Source organism: Leopardus geoffroyi, chromosome D3 (assembly GCF_018350155.1).
Source record: "Leopardus geoffroyi isolate Oge1 chromosome D3, O.geoffroyi_Oge1_pat1.0, whole genome shotgun sequence".
NCBI lineage: Eukaryota > Metazoa > Chordata > Mammalia > Carnivora > Felidae > Leopardus > Leopardus geoffroyi.
Window position 1 is genome coordinate 89,289,157 of NC_059339.1, and position 13,602 is coordinate 89,302,758.

Genomic DNA, 13,602 nt, shown 5'->3' on the forward strand with positions numbered 1-13,602 from the left:
CTACTGGTGTCACATCAGGTATACTGCTCTTTATATCTTATGATGTCTGAGAATCATGATTTCTGCTGAATCCAGGCAAAAGCTCCCATAACATGGCATGGGGTAGCATGGAACCAAGTGGATGATAATGTCCAGAGTTGACAGGCGCCTGTTGAGATTTTTAGATTAACGACAAATAGTTTTTAATCATGTGTTTAATTTGAAAATCTGAGACATAATCAGAGATTTATATTTCCGATTATAATGCACATTTCTTAGGGGAGACATATTTTTTAAATCTTGAATGGCCCACGTACCTCTAAGTCCTGTAACAGCAATGCTGTGCTATCTGGTCAGGAAAAAAATCAAACATAATTTATGTTGAGAGAGAAAGAAAAGGAGAGAGAGGAAAATTCATTGCAGCAAGTGAAATGGAGCTTTTTAAGCTTTGCTGCAAGAATCTTGACAAAATAATTCATATTTTAGCATTTCATAGGAAACATAAAGTTTTCTAACTTTTCTCCTTTCAGCCAGAAATCTGTGCAACTCCAAACACAGGAAAGATTTTAACTGAGAAGCATTTGCTACTTTTTACTTGTTTTCATACAAATTAAAATACTGTGATCACTGCAATTATTCTTGAGGTTTTCCTTTGTTATTAGGGAAAACAGGCTTTAATTGGAATGATGTAAAGATAATAAACAGTATATCGCGGGTATGGTTTCATTAGTATTGTTACCTTTCCAATGTGCCCACCAATTTACTAAGATGTGAAAAGCTACGTCATGAGATAAAGGAATAACAGTTATGTCAAGGAGGCATAAAATAGCCAATTATATTTCAAAATGATAATTTCAATGTGTATTTTGACCTATATCCTAAAAGTTTCTACCAAGCTTATCCCTTCAATATATACGGTTGATCCTTGAACAACATGGGGGTTGTGACACCAACTTCCCCAAGAGGTCGAAAATCCATGTATAATTTTTTTACTTCCCAAAACTTCACTAATAACTTACTGCTGACCAGAAGCCTTACCAATAAATAGTCAGTTAACATTGATTTTGTATGTTATGTGTATTATATATTATATTCTTACAATAAAGTAAGCCAGAGAAAAAATATTTCATTAAGAAAATTGTAAGGAAGAGGGAATACATTTACAGTGCTATACTGTATTTACTGAAAAACATCCACATATAAGTGGGCCCATGCAGTTCAACCCAGGCAGTTTGAGGGTCAACTGTAGCTTTTATTTTTTTCCCTTCTACCTGCAACTACCACTGGAGAACTTGAACAAGAAATCAGGAAAACTGCAATTCTCTAGATGGGGACATGTTGACTTGATCCCACACACGGGCAGGATCAGCTTCCCCTCCAGGTGGCATAAGAGGCCCCTCATGCTCCCCAACACCCACCTCTCAAAACTTGACACCATAGCTACCCTCCTGGGTTACCAACCTGCAGAAACAATGCGGTGAGCTACTGTCACCTGCAAATAAAATATTTCCATGAATAAATGGTACACAGGTGGGTAAATGTGAGCTGGTGACACCAAGATGTTCAAAGACAGATATCTGCATTTTTAACAAGCTCCCAAAAAGATTTTAGTGTGGATGGTCTGGAGAGCACTTCTGAGAAGCACTGGTCAGAGCACAGGAAATGGGGATGTGAGAAAGGGGCGAGTAGAGTCAAAAGATGGGTGAGATGGCCAGGTACACGCGGAAAGAGGAGGAAAGCGATGGAGGAAGAGGGAAGGGTGGAAGTTTGACACAGGAGCAAAATACAATAGATGGGAATGGAGATGTCATAATAAAAATAAACAAAGTTAAATAATCCACAATGTTTTCTGGCTCAGCCTATCTGCAGTTGTTCCTATAATATGCAATATTTTGACCTTAGAATTACATTACTGACCTCAAAGATATTAAACTGTATCTACTAACTAATCATACCAATGTGTGACCCATAAACCAGTCTTGAGCCAGTTTTCTCTTGTGTAATAATCTTCTCTCCTGAAGATACTTTTTTTAATCTTGTAGAATTAATGGCAAGTGGATGAAGTGAGTATCAAATTAAACAAAATTTCTAATGCCTCTCAATGCGTAAGTCAAAAAGAACTCAAACTTGGTCTTGATAGTTGCTCTTTTTTAAAAGTTTTTTTTGTTTATTTGTTTTTGAGAGAGAGAGAGAGAGAGAGAGAGAGCACGAGTTGGGGAGGGGGAGAGAGAGAGAGAGAGAGAAGGAGACACAGAATCGTAAGCAGGCTCCAGGCTCTGAGCTATCAGTAAAGACCTCGACACGGGGCTCGAACTCACAAACCATGAGATCATGACCTGAGCCAAAGTCGGGCCCTTAATGGACTGAGCCACCCAGGCGCCCCTTGATAGTTACTGTTTTTAAATCAGTCTTAATACACAAATTTCTACCTATTCGTAGGCTCATAGGATGTCAGTGTTGAAGATGAACCTGGACCAGCTGCCATGGCAGCAGCACTGCTGAGAGGAGGCTGAGGTGAGTGTTCCACATCCACACATCCTGTAGGTCCCCTGGGCCCCCTGAGCACTCATCCAGACCTGGCTAACTGGTCCGGATACTGCCTGCCAATCATACAAAGATTCTGATTTCCCAGTAAGGAGCGGTGTGATGGTCAATGGTAGGTGTCACCTCGGCTAAGCCACGGCACCAGATATGTGGTCAAATACCAGTCCAGATGCTGCTGCTGTGAAACTGTTTCTCAGAAGAGATCAACATTTAATTCAGTGGATTTTGAATACAACAAATCTTTCTCCATAATGTGGGTGGGCCTCATCCCATCAGTGGAAGACCTTAAAAGGAAAGGACTGATCTCCCCCAAGGAAGATGGAATTCTGTCAGCAAATGGCTTTCAGACTCAAGTTGTGCCATCAAATCTTCCCTGGGTCCCCAGCCTGCCTGCCATCCTGCAGATCTTGAGTTCTACACATGTGGCAGTCCTCCTTCAAAGAGACACAAGTGATATCTGTTAGCAGCTCAAGTATGGCAGAAGCTGATGTTCACCAAGGTGCAAAAGACATCTGGTGCCAGGGTATAAACGGGAACCCTTGTTGAGTTGGCTGCCCCTTGACAAGTGGGTCAGAGCAGATTTACACGGTGTCTGGAAAAAGACAGAGAGCCTCCTCCCCAAACCCTGACTGGCCTAGTGGGAGGTACTGACACCTACACCAAGGATGTGTCCATCAGAGAGAATTATCACTATGAAGTAATGGAAACAGGAGAGTAAGAAAGATGGACCTCGGGGCTCCCCCTGACTCATTGAAAAGTTCCTGAGCATCACTTGATGACTGGCGCCAATGGGATATGCAGACTCTCCCTCTGTCCTCACCAGGAAGCCTGTGGATTCTAACGTGGCCTCTGATAGAGGTCTGTCCAAGGAGAGAAGATGCGTAAGTCCACCCAAAAGACTGCCAGTTGTCTCTACAGGAACATTTATCATCAAGAATGAGTAAACTGGCATCTCCCATTTTAGCCATTATCCTGTGTACGTGTTATCATTATGAGTTAGCCCCTGAGAAATGGCCATCCCCTTTGCCTAGTGACACTGAACTCAGCACCCGGGTTTCCTTGAATCTGCACTGGCAACGTAACACTGGGCTGTGCACCAATCTCTCTCTTTCCACAGAGACTAGTCAGATCATTCCAAAGTTTTTCTTGGGATTTGGACGGTTATAACCTTTTCTGAAGTTCAGGAACAATTAGACTGGTACAAGAGTTGGGGAACAAAATGGCAGCCTTATTTGTGGCATTGATGGATCGGAGGATGAAGCTCTAAGACCAAAACAGCTATGGGTATGGCCCTGGAGGGAAGCTCCCCATCTGAGGCACAGGAGGTGTCTCTGTGCTGCGTGGTGGGTCCTCCCTGCAAGAGGCCACCGGAAGACAGGACAACACCTGCCGTGGGTGGGTGAGCTGCCATAGTGAACCAGGTCAGGCAGTTAAGTCAGTCCTGGTCCCGTGGGGAAAAGACAGGGATGGGATGAAGACATGAAACACTGAAGATTTCTCCTCAGTGCTTCCCAGAGAAGCATAAAAAGCTCCTTTTTATGGTTCAAGGTAAAATAGGGGAGAAAGAAAAAGAAATTGTCCCCAGTACATGATAATTATCATTCTAGCCAATTTCCCATACATGTCAATTTCCAAAAAACAAAAAAAAAATCCACAATATTATTTTTAGATTAGTGAGTTACTTTTCTTTGAATGATTCAGAAGGTAGTTTGTATCTGTGATATCTCTTAAAGGCTTCATAATCATCCATAGCCATGTCTAGGTTCTATATTTCTATACCTTTATCTCACTTTTATAGCTTTTAATGATTTTAGAAGCTTATAGTTCCAAATCTTTATCTAAATCCTTGTAAGTGCTATAAATTTTAAATATTTATCATTAACAGGCAATCCTCTGGATATAACTTAAAGGAGGGGGAAAAAGCTCTAACTTTCAAAAGAAAAAGAAAAAGTTAACTGAAAAATCCTAATAGGGCATGCTTTTGGTTCTTTATAATTACATATATAGACGTTGAAAGCCCTACCTCTGTATTCCAATTGAGGAAAATTGGGCCTCCATTTAGTTCCAGTTACAAGCAATAGTCCAGAAATAAAGCTAGATGTTCTGCTGTATGTATAGCACTTTTGCCTTGCGTGGCTCATACACCCAGTATTGTAAAAAAGGAAATTAAGACGTCTATAAGAGCCACAAGTAAGCAAAAGAAGCCAAAAATACAGCTTACAATAAGAAGAAGAGTCTGGATGGAACCGGACGGTATTATGCTAAGTGATATAAGTCAGTCAAAGAATGACAGACATTGTATGTTTTCACTCATATGTGGATCCTGAGAAATTTAACAGAAGATCATGGGGGAGGGGAAGGGGAAAAAAAGTTACAGAGAGGGAGGGAGGCAAACCATAAGAGACTCTTAAGTACTGAGAACAAACTGAGGGTTGATGAGGGGTGGGGGAGAGGAGAAAGTGAGTGATGGGCATTGAGGAGGGCACTTGTTGGGATGGGCACTGGGTGTTGTATGGAAACCGATTTGACAATAAGTTATATTTTCTAAAAAAAGAGAGAGAATAGCAAGCACCAATAAATAAATAAATAAAGTAAAATAAAAGTTACATACCTTCATTGTAATATTCACAGTCAAGTGCTAAAAAATAAAAGAATAAATATTAAACTAACAAAAATAAAAACCTAACAAAAAAAAGAAGAAGAGTCTGCTATTTATAAAAGGTTACTGCCATAGGTACTGCCATCAGTGAGAATAAAACCAGACTATAAAAAATAGAGGGAGAGAAAAGAAGGTTCAGCCCAAACTTGAGCTTTGGGAACGTTTCCCGTAACATCCCATCTCTGTCTTTCTTGACTTGTTATGACTGGTTGAGGGAGGGGTTCACTGTAAGAAAAGCTTTCTTTCATGCCAAGAAAAAAAAAGAAGAAATGTTCTCAGGGTCATCTTTAGCTTCACTAATTGGTATCTGTGAAGGCGTTTTATTCATTCATTCATAACATTCCATACATTTAGTTTTAAGAGAAAGGGCAAATTACAGAGGAAAGCAAAACATTTATTTTCAAAGCAAGACGAATCTCGAGAAAAATAATCAAATACATGAGGTTTGTCTTCAGCCCTATCTCCCCTGCTTAGTCTTTCAAGAGAGAGAAGCTCCCTGACCCACTGGTCAATGCCCTGTGCTTTTCCGCCTCGCCCCTATACAAAGTGCTTTAAGAGATGATATGATGAATTCGGTCACCTCAACGCCATGCGCAGTAAGACTAGATGGCAGTAGAGTTACGTGCATTAACATAGTTGCGAGTGTTCACATCCAACCGGGGAAAAAGCCTCAATCCAAGAAGGAGGTGATGGCGGCACTTCCAGAAGCCAGGAGAGCGAGAACGATTTTGCAAGACAGACTCTCAGAAAACCTCAAAACACGGTGTATAGACACATGCTCCGTCTTGAGGATATAGGTAATATTTATTAATGAAGCCATTGTTTATTTCAACTGTAGAGCATAATACAGTTTCCTCTAATTAAAGGCTAAAAGCCAACAAATAACTCGGGTCCATAAGGGTCTGCTTTTCCCAACGAAGAACCTTTCGTCTGAAAAAAGCACAGAAAACAGAAAACAATTTTTCCCCTAGTAGCCATTGTAATTGATTCCTGGCATGAGAACATCTGCTATAGATTATGTGCAGACATTTTTGTGATGTTAATGTGGTCAGAAATAACCAAAAGGCATTTAAGCAGATGAAGACATGTTATTTCCATTTCAAATAGGGATTTAATTCTAGGCGAACCACTGAACAACAACAACAACAACAAAGGCTTATATTTATGTTGACCAATTATAGATTCATTTGTAGAAACTGGGAAATGAAAAAGAGGAGCCAGCAGATGAATTAGCTGCCGTAATTATAATGCCTTGTGGGGAGATTGAGGAGAGAAGGTTAAATGGCATTTGGTTTCAACCTTAAAATAACTATAACCTTTCCCTTTAAAAAGCCTTAAACTCAATGACATAACAGCCTATTGAAATTCCACCTCTCCAGGCCAGGTTTTGAGTGCTGTCCCTTTTAACCTTCGTGAGATTGATAGATCAACGCAATGATCTATGGGGAGAAACGTTGGGAAGTGGTGAGAAATCACTTCGCCTTGCATACAGTGGCAATCCCGAGAGACCCACCTGGGTGCTGTGCAGTTAATCACAAAGCCCCACCCCAGCTGGCTGGATTTATAATGGCAGTTCTCATCCCCTAGTTGAGCCCCCCCCCATCTCTCACCTTTTTTATTACTTGGGAGAATTGTATCAGAAGGAAGTCAAGATTCACATTTTCATTTGATTTAAGAGTATGTGGAATAAGTCACTAGAAAGAAAAAGATGATTGAAAATTGATGCAATATTTTTGATAAGTTGCTGCTGTAAAACGTCACTCTGACCCAAACAACACTAGGGGAACAGGGAAATGTGAAGGATTGAAATTCCAATCCATGTCGGAATTTTTGAGACATCAGTTTTCCCATACTCTATTCCCATCCTTTAATAACAAGAATTAATGAGTGTAAAAATTTCCCTATTACTAGAGAATGTTTAACCCAGCCCATATGCTATTTGTATTTTCTATTTGAATTATTACACTATTCAGGATTGGATGAGAAAAATCCTCTCTGTTGATATGCTGATCCCCTCTCCTTTCCAATTCAATAAATAGGATCTCAGCGTCTTAAACAAAAGTATAAACCTCATGTTTAAAAGGGGTAAAGGCCATTCATTAATAAAGGACATTCTAAGATTCTTCCCCTCTGAGCAAAAGGCACAGGCACCCATGCGTAACATTCTACACATAATATTTCACTTTCAACAATTTTTAACATCAACGTTGATCAGCAAATTCTCTTCTCCATATTGCCTACCTTTAGTTCTACATATGTGACCCATCTTTCCCTAAATGGCTCCTGTTTCTCTTTGTGGAGTCCACCTCAAACATCCATCCTTGACTGGCTTTAAGTCTCTTCTAATGCACTTAAGCCACCTGACATAACAACAAACACCTCATCATATGCATATTGGCTTCTAATGCAGCTGTAACAAATTAGCACACAACCTAAAACAATGTGAATTTATTATCTTGCAACTTCTGTAGGTCAGAAGTTTGCATAGACTTGGCTGGGTCCTGTGCCCAAAGGTCTCACAAGGCTGAGACCTTCTACAAACAGCATACAGTTGGATCTTGTTTTGTTTTATTTACCCAGTGTGATCGGACTGTTTAGTTCATTCATATTTAATGTTATTATTAATATAGTTGGGTTTATGGGGGCACCTGGGTGGCTCAGTTGGTTAGGCAACTGACTTCAGCTCAGGTCATGATCTCACTATTTGTGGGTTCGAGCCCCGCGTCAGGCTCTGTGCTGACAGCTTGGAGCCTGGAGCCTGCTTCAGATTCCGTGTCTCCCCTTCTCTCTACCCCTCCTCTGCTCACGCTGTGTCTCTCTGTCTCTCAATAAAAAATAAACATTAAAACAATTTTTTAAAAAATATATAGTTGGGTTTATGTATGCCATTTTACTTTTTGTTTTCCACATGTCTCATGAAATGAGTCTTTGTGTTCCAGATGGCGGATTATTGTAGCCAGAGTGACCCTCCAAAAATGTCCAGATTCTAATTCTAGAGACCTGTGAGTACATTTTGCCCCATGGCAAAAGGGACTTTGCAGATGTAATTACAGTCATGAAAATAAGAAGATTATCCTGGATTATCCAGGTGGACCTACTCTAATCACACAGGCCCTGGAGTCAGAGGTATACTGTAGAAGGGGAAGTCAGAGAGACTTGAAGTGTGAAGGACTGAGCCCACCTTTGCTGGAGGGGCTATATGGAAAGCATGAGTAGGAATGTGGGTAGCACCTAGAAGCAAACATCCAGCCCCTGGATGACAGTCAGTTGAGGAATTGGGACCCCAGTCCTACATATGCAAGAAACTGAATTTAACCAACAACATGAATGAACTCTGATTCTTTTCCAGAGCCTCAACAGAAGCTGTAAGATAATAAATTCACAGAAGACACACAGTAGATTCAAAGATACAAATAGGCTGAAAGTAAAAGGATGGAAAAGAGATATACCATGTGAACAGCAGCTTTAAGTAATCTGGAACGGCTATACTAATATCAAACAAAATAGACTTTAAATAAAAATGTTACTAGAGATAAAGAGATAAATTATATAATGATAGGGGGGCAATCCATCAAAAGTTATAAGAATATAAACATAAATGCATCTAATAAGAGTGTCCCAAAATTCATGAAGCAAAAGCTAATAGAATTGAAGGTAGCAGTAAACAATTTTACAATAATAGTTGGGGACTTCAATACTCTATTTTCAATAATGTACAGAATGAGCCAGGAGGTAATCAGCAAGGACACAAAAGACTTAAACAACACTATGTACAAACTGGACCCAACAGACATCTGTTAACATTCGAACTTACAAGAGACGAACACACATTCTTTTAAAGAGTGCATGGAATATTCTCCAGGGTAAATTTTAATTTAGGCCATAAACTAAGCCTCAATAAATTTAAAAGAATTGAAATTGGACAAAGTATATTCTCTGATTACACTTGTGTGAAATTAGGAATTAACAACAGAAAAAATAGAAAATTTACAAATATGTGGAAATTAAACAACACATCACTAAGTAACCAATGGATCAAGAAGAAATCATATGGGAAATTTAAAAAATACTTTGAGGAGTGCCTGGGTGATTCAGTCAGTCAAGCATCCGATTTTGGCTCAGGTCATGATCTCATGGTTTGTGGATTTGAGCCCCGCATCAGGCTCTGTGCTGACAGCTTGAACCTGGAGCCTGCTTTGGATTCTGTGTCTCCCTCTCTCTCTGCCCCTCCCCTGCTCGTACTCTCTCTCTCTCTCTCTCTCTCTCAAGAATAAATAAACATTAAAATTTTTTTAAATACTTAGACATGAATTAAAATTAAGACACAGCATACTAAAATGTAGAGGATGTAGCTAAAGCATTGCCTAGAGGGCAATTTATAGCAGTAAAAAAAATATACTAAATGTCAAAAAAGATCTCAAGTCTACAACCTAACATTCCACCTTGAGACACAGGGAAAAAAAGAGCAAACCAAATCCAAAATAAGAAAAAGGAAAGGGGGGGAAATGAGATTAGAGTTAAATCAGTGAAAGAGAATAGAAAAACAATTGAGATCAACAAAACCAAAAGTTGGTTCTCCAAAAGCATCGACAAAATTGACATCTTTCACTAGACTAACCAGGAAAAATAGAGAAAACTTTACTAAAATTAAATGAAGGAGGGACTATGACTGTCAACTCAAAAAAGAATTATAAAGAAAATCTATGAATGACTGTATAATGACCTATTTATATAATTTAGGTAAAATGGATGAATTCCCCAAAAAAGCACAAACTACTGAAACTTACTCAAGAAGACATAGAAAATCTGAATACCTCTAAAATCATAAAGGAAAATATGGGTGAGCATGGGTTTGGTGGTATCTTAGTCTATTTTGGTTGCTATGACAAAATATCACAGACTGGGTAGTTTGTAAACAAAAATTTATTGCTTATAGTTCTGGAGGCTGGAAGTTTTTGGATCAGGATGCCTGCATGGCCAGGAGAAGTTCCTCTTCCAAGCTGTAAGTTGGAACTTCTCTAATAAGGGCACTAATCCCCTTCATGAGGGCTCCACGCTTATGACTTACTAAGCACCTACCAAAGCCCTCACCTCCTAATACCATAATTTGGGGGGTTAGGAACTCAACATATGAATTTGGGGGTGGAGGAGAGAGATTCAAACAATAGCAGGTGATGAGTTTTTAGACATGACATCAAAAGCCCAATCCAAGAAAGAAAATATTGGTAAGTTGGAATTTATTAAAATTTAAAACTCCTCCTCCTGTTATAAGCCATAGTTTGGGATACAATGTTCTCAAAACACATATATAATAAAGGACTTGGATCCAAAATACACAAAAATTCTTTAAAATCCAACAATAAGAAAACAACAGCCAAATTAAAAAGTGGGCAAAATATCTGAACAGACACTTGACACTGGCAAGTGTACAGAGGGACTCTCATCCATGCTGTTGGAAGTTCAAAATGGTGCAGCCACTTTGGAAAGCAGTTTGTCAGTTTCTTACAAAACTACACATACTCCTACCATACAATCAACAGTCTCACTCCTAGATACTCACCCAACTGATTTGAAAACCTGTGTCCACGCAAAACCTGCCTGTGAATATTTATAGCAGCTTTATTCATAATAATCAAAAACTGGAAACAACCCAAATGTCCACCAGGAGATTAAAGGATACACAAGATGTGTTTATCCATACAATCAAATGCTACTCAACAACAAAAAGGCATTAAGCACTGATATATACTAAGCATTTATCTTGAGTAAAGAAACTGGATACCAAAGAAGTACATGATTTCATTTAAAGGAAGTTCTAGAAGAGGCAAAACTGATCTCCAGTGTTATGAATTATATCATCAATGGCCTGGAGAGGGGGTTAAAGGATTCTTGTAAAGGATCCCAAAGAACTCTTTGGAGTGCCAGAGTTGTTCTATGTCCTGACTGGGGTGGTGGTACATGACTGCCCATATTCTCAAACCTCATCCAGTTGTACACTTAAAAATGAAAACATTTTATTTTGTGGAAGTTGAAGAGAAAAACTCTATAACAAATAAGAACCCCACGTTAATGAAGAATCAATAATCCTCATTTTAAATTCTCTTTCAGTATCTGAAAATCTGTGCTCTTAATTGTTAATTTGACCCCTATGTGGACATTTGTTGTGGGGGATATGATCACCCCATATCTCCTTGGAATAGTAAAAATACATGGAAATTTTCAATCTTAACTAAAAATCTCAATGGGCCAGACAGATAACTCCATTCTCCTCTTCACAAATTAATCCTGGTAGGTACTAGGAAGATCCTTTATTGCTTCTTTGAAGTAATTTATACTTCTTTACTTTTCTGATTGCAGCCTTCATTTTTGCATAACTTTCCACTCCATATAACTCATGATTCCTTTGATACTGGTCGTGGCTACAATTTTCCCAGTGTTAGCTTTGTTTGACTATCTAAGCAATAAAAACTGAAAATAATTCACTAAAAACCTATTTGCATTGTCAGCTACATAATCCTCCCTTATTGGCTGTGTGGCTCTAGATATTTGGAAGAATCCATACCTTTATGATTATTTCTTTACCATCCAAATTAAGTCATCATGTAAATCCAGCCATCATTATCTGTTACCTAGAATGTAACAGATGGTCTCCTGCCTTTCTGTCTGTGCCCCCGTAAACTCTCAGGCAACTTTCATGTGACCTCACTGTCACCTAATCAGAAACAGATAGTCAATACTGAATCCCTTTGAAAGTCATTTTTTTCAGGGTAATTTTTTTTTTAGTTCTTGCTTCTATAAGATAATCATTTAAGAACATTTTGTCACTCCCCTAAAGACATTTAATGTATTTTTGCAAAAACAAAACAAAACCAAAAAAAACAACCTAAATGGGCAGTAAAAACAAACTGTCACAGAAGGGTATTTAATGGCATGGAAAGACATTCACAACATACTCTTAAAAATAGAAGTTGCCAAATAAATGTTCTGTATGATAAAAAGAAGACATTTAATGTATAGTCAGTACACATATATAGTCCATACACATGTGATGCAAGCCAGATATGTAACAGTAACTTTTCTAGTAGCTACAGTATAAAAGTAAAAAATAAACAAGGGAAATTAATTTCAGTAACACATTTTCTTTACCCTCATGTATTCAAAGTATTCTCATTCAACATGCAACCAATTAAAAATTATCAGTAAGATATTTTACACTCTTTTTTTCACCATAAGTCTTAGAAATCCAATTTCTACTTTATGCCTGAAACACATCTCAGTTCAGGCTAGCCATATTCCAGGTGCCCCTAACACCATGGGGCTGTTCTCACAAACAGCAGTGCTGTGGTGTTGGGTTTCTTCGAATAGACAAAAATGTGGCTTCAGAAGCAATTGAGTCTGTAGTGCCCAGCCAGGTCAGGTAGAGTCTGCACGGTGAAAATCAGCACATTTCCCTTTGCTTAGATCCAATTCTTTTAGTTATGGAAAACTGGGAACTTTTTCGTAAACACCGTCTTAGAAGTAGGTAAAAATCCAGGATTTTTTAAAACCCAAATTTTAGATGCACACATCTGCTTATGTTTCTAGGGCAGAGGTCTGAAAAATGGAAGGAAATGTTCTGACACAAGTCTGGGGGAGAAGAAGAAGACAGGATGGAAAGTAGGAGGCGGAGCCTGGCTGCTTACTTATGTCATGACAACGTCTGGTCTTTTTCACCTTCTGGTCTAATGTATACCTTTGAGTTACATTAACTCTAGCGCTCTGGGCCATGCAAGGGGTGAATGATAATCTTACAAAGAGACAGTCTGCATGATGTATGTCTTATAAAAATGCAAATAAGCAGGGTGACCTCAAAGCTTTGATGAACTGTCGCTCTTGATGTCTGTGTATAGACATTTATTTTGGACCGAAGGATTCTGAAATCCTCCTGCTGATCAAGGACCTCCTTCCTACTGCTTTTAGGACAGCTGCTAGGAGCCCTAGTATTCACTGATGAGGACCAAAACCAAAAGGTCACTGCCAGGAGACCCAGCTGGCATAGAAAGCCACCTGGCACAAACAGTGGATGTCAGGACTCTGCTCACAAGAGAGCTTAGGGTGAAAAGTAGGCAGAGGAAGGCCAGAATACTTGGCTAAACTGACTGAACTCAGATAAAGCCCAACTCTGATAGAAAATTCTGGAAATTCTGTTATCTCAAGGTCAGTATTACCATTAACATTCCTTTTTTTTCCCCTTACTTTCTTACCGGTTTCTCAGTTTCTATAGCATGATTTACCAGGACCATTTTATAACCAGACCTTTTGGTTAAATACTTTTGATAAGCACCTACCTATAATAGTCTAGAACACTGATAAGTCCATGCCAATATTACAATCTATAATTTTATATCAATTAAACATTCTATAAACATGTGTTTATACCA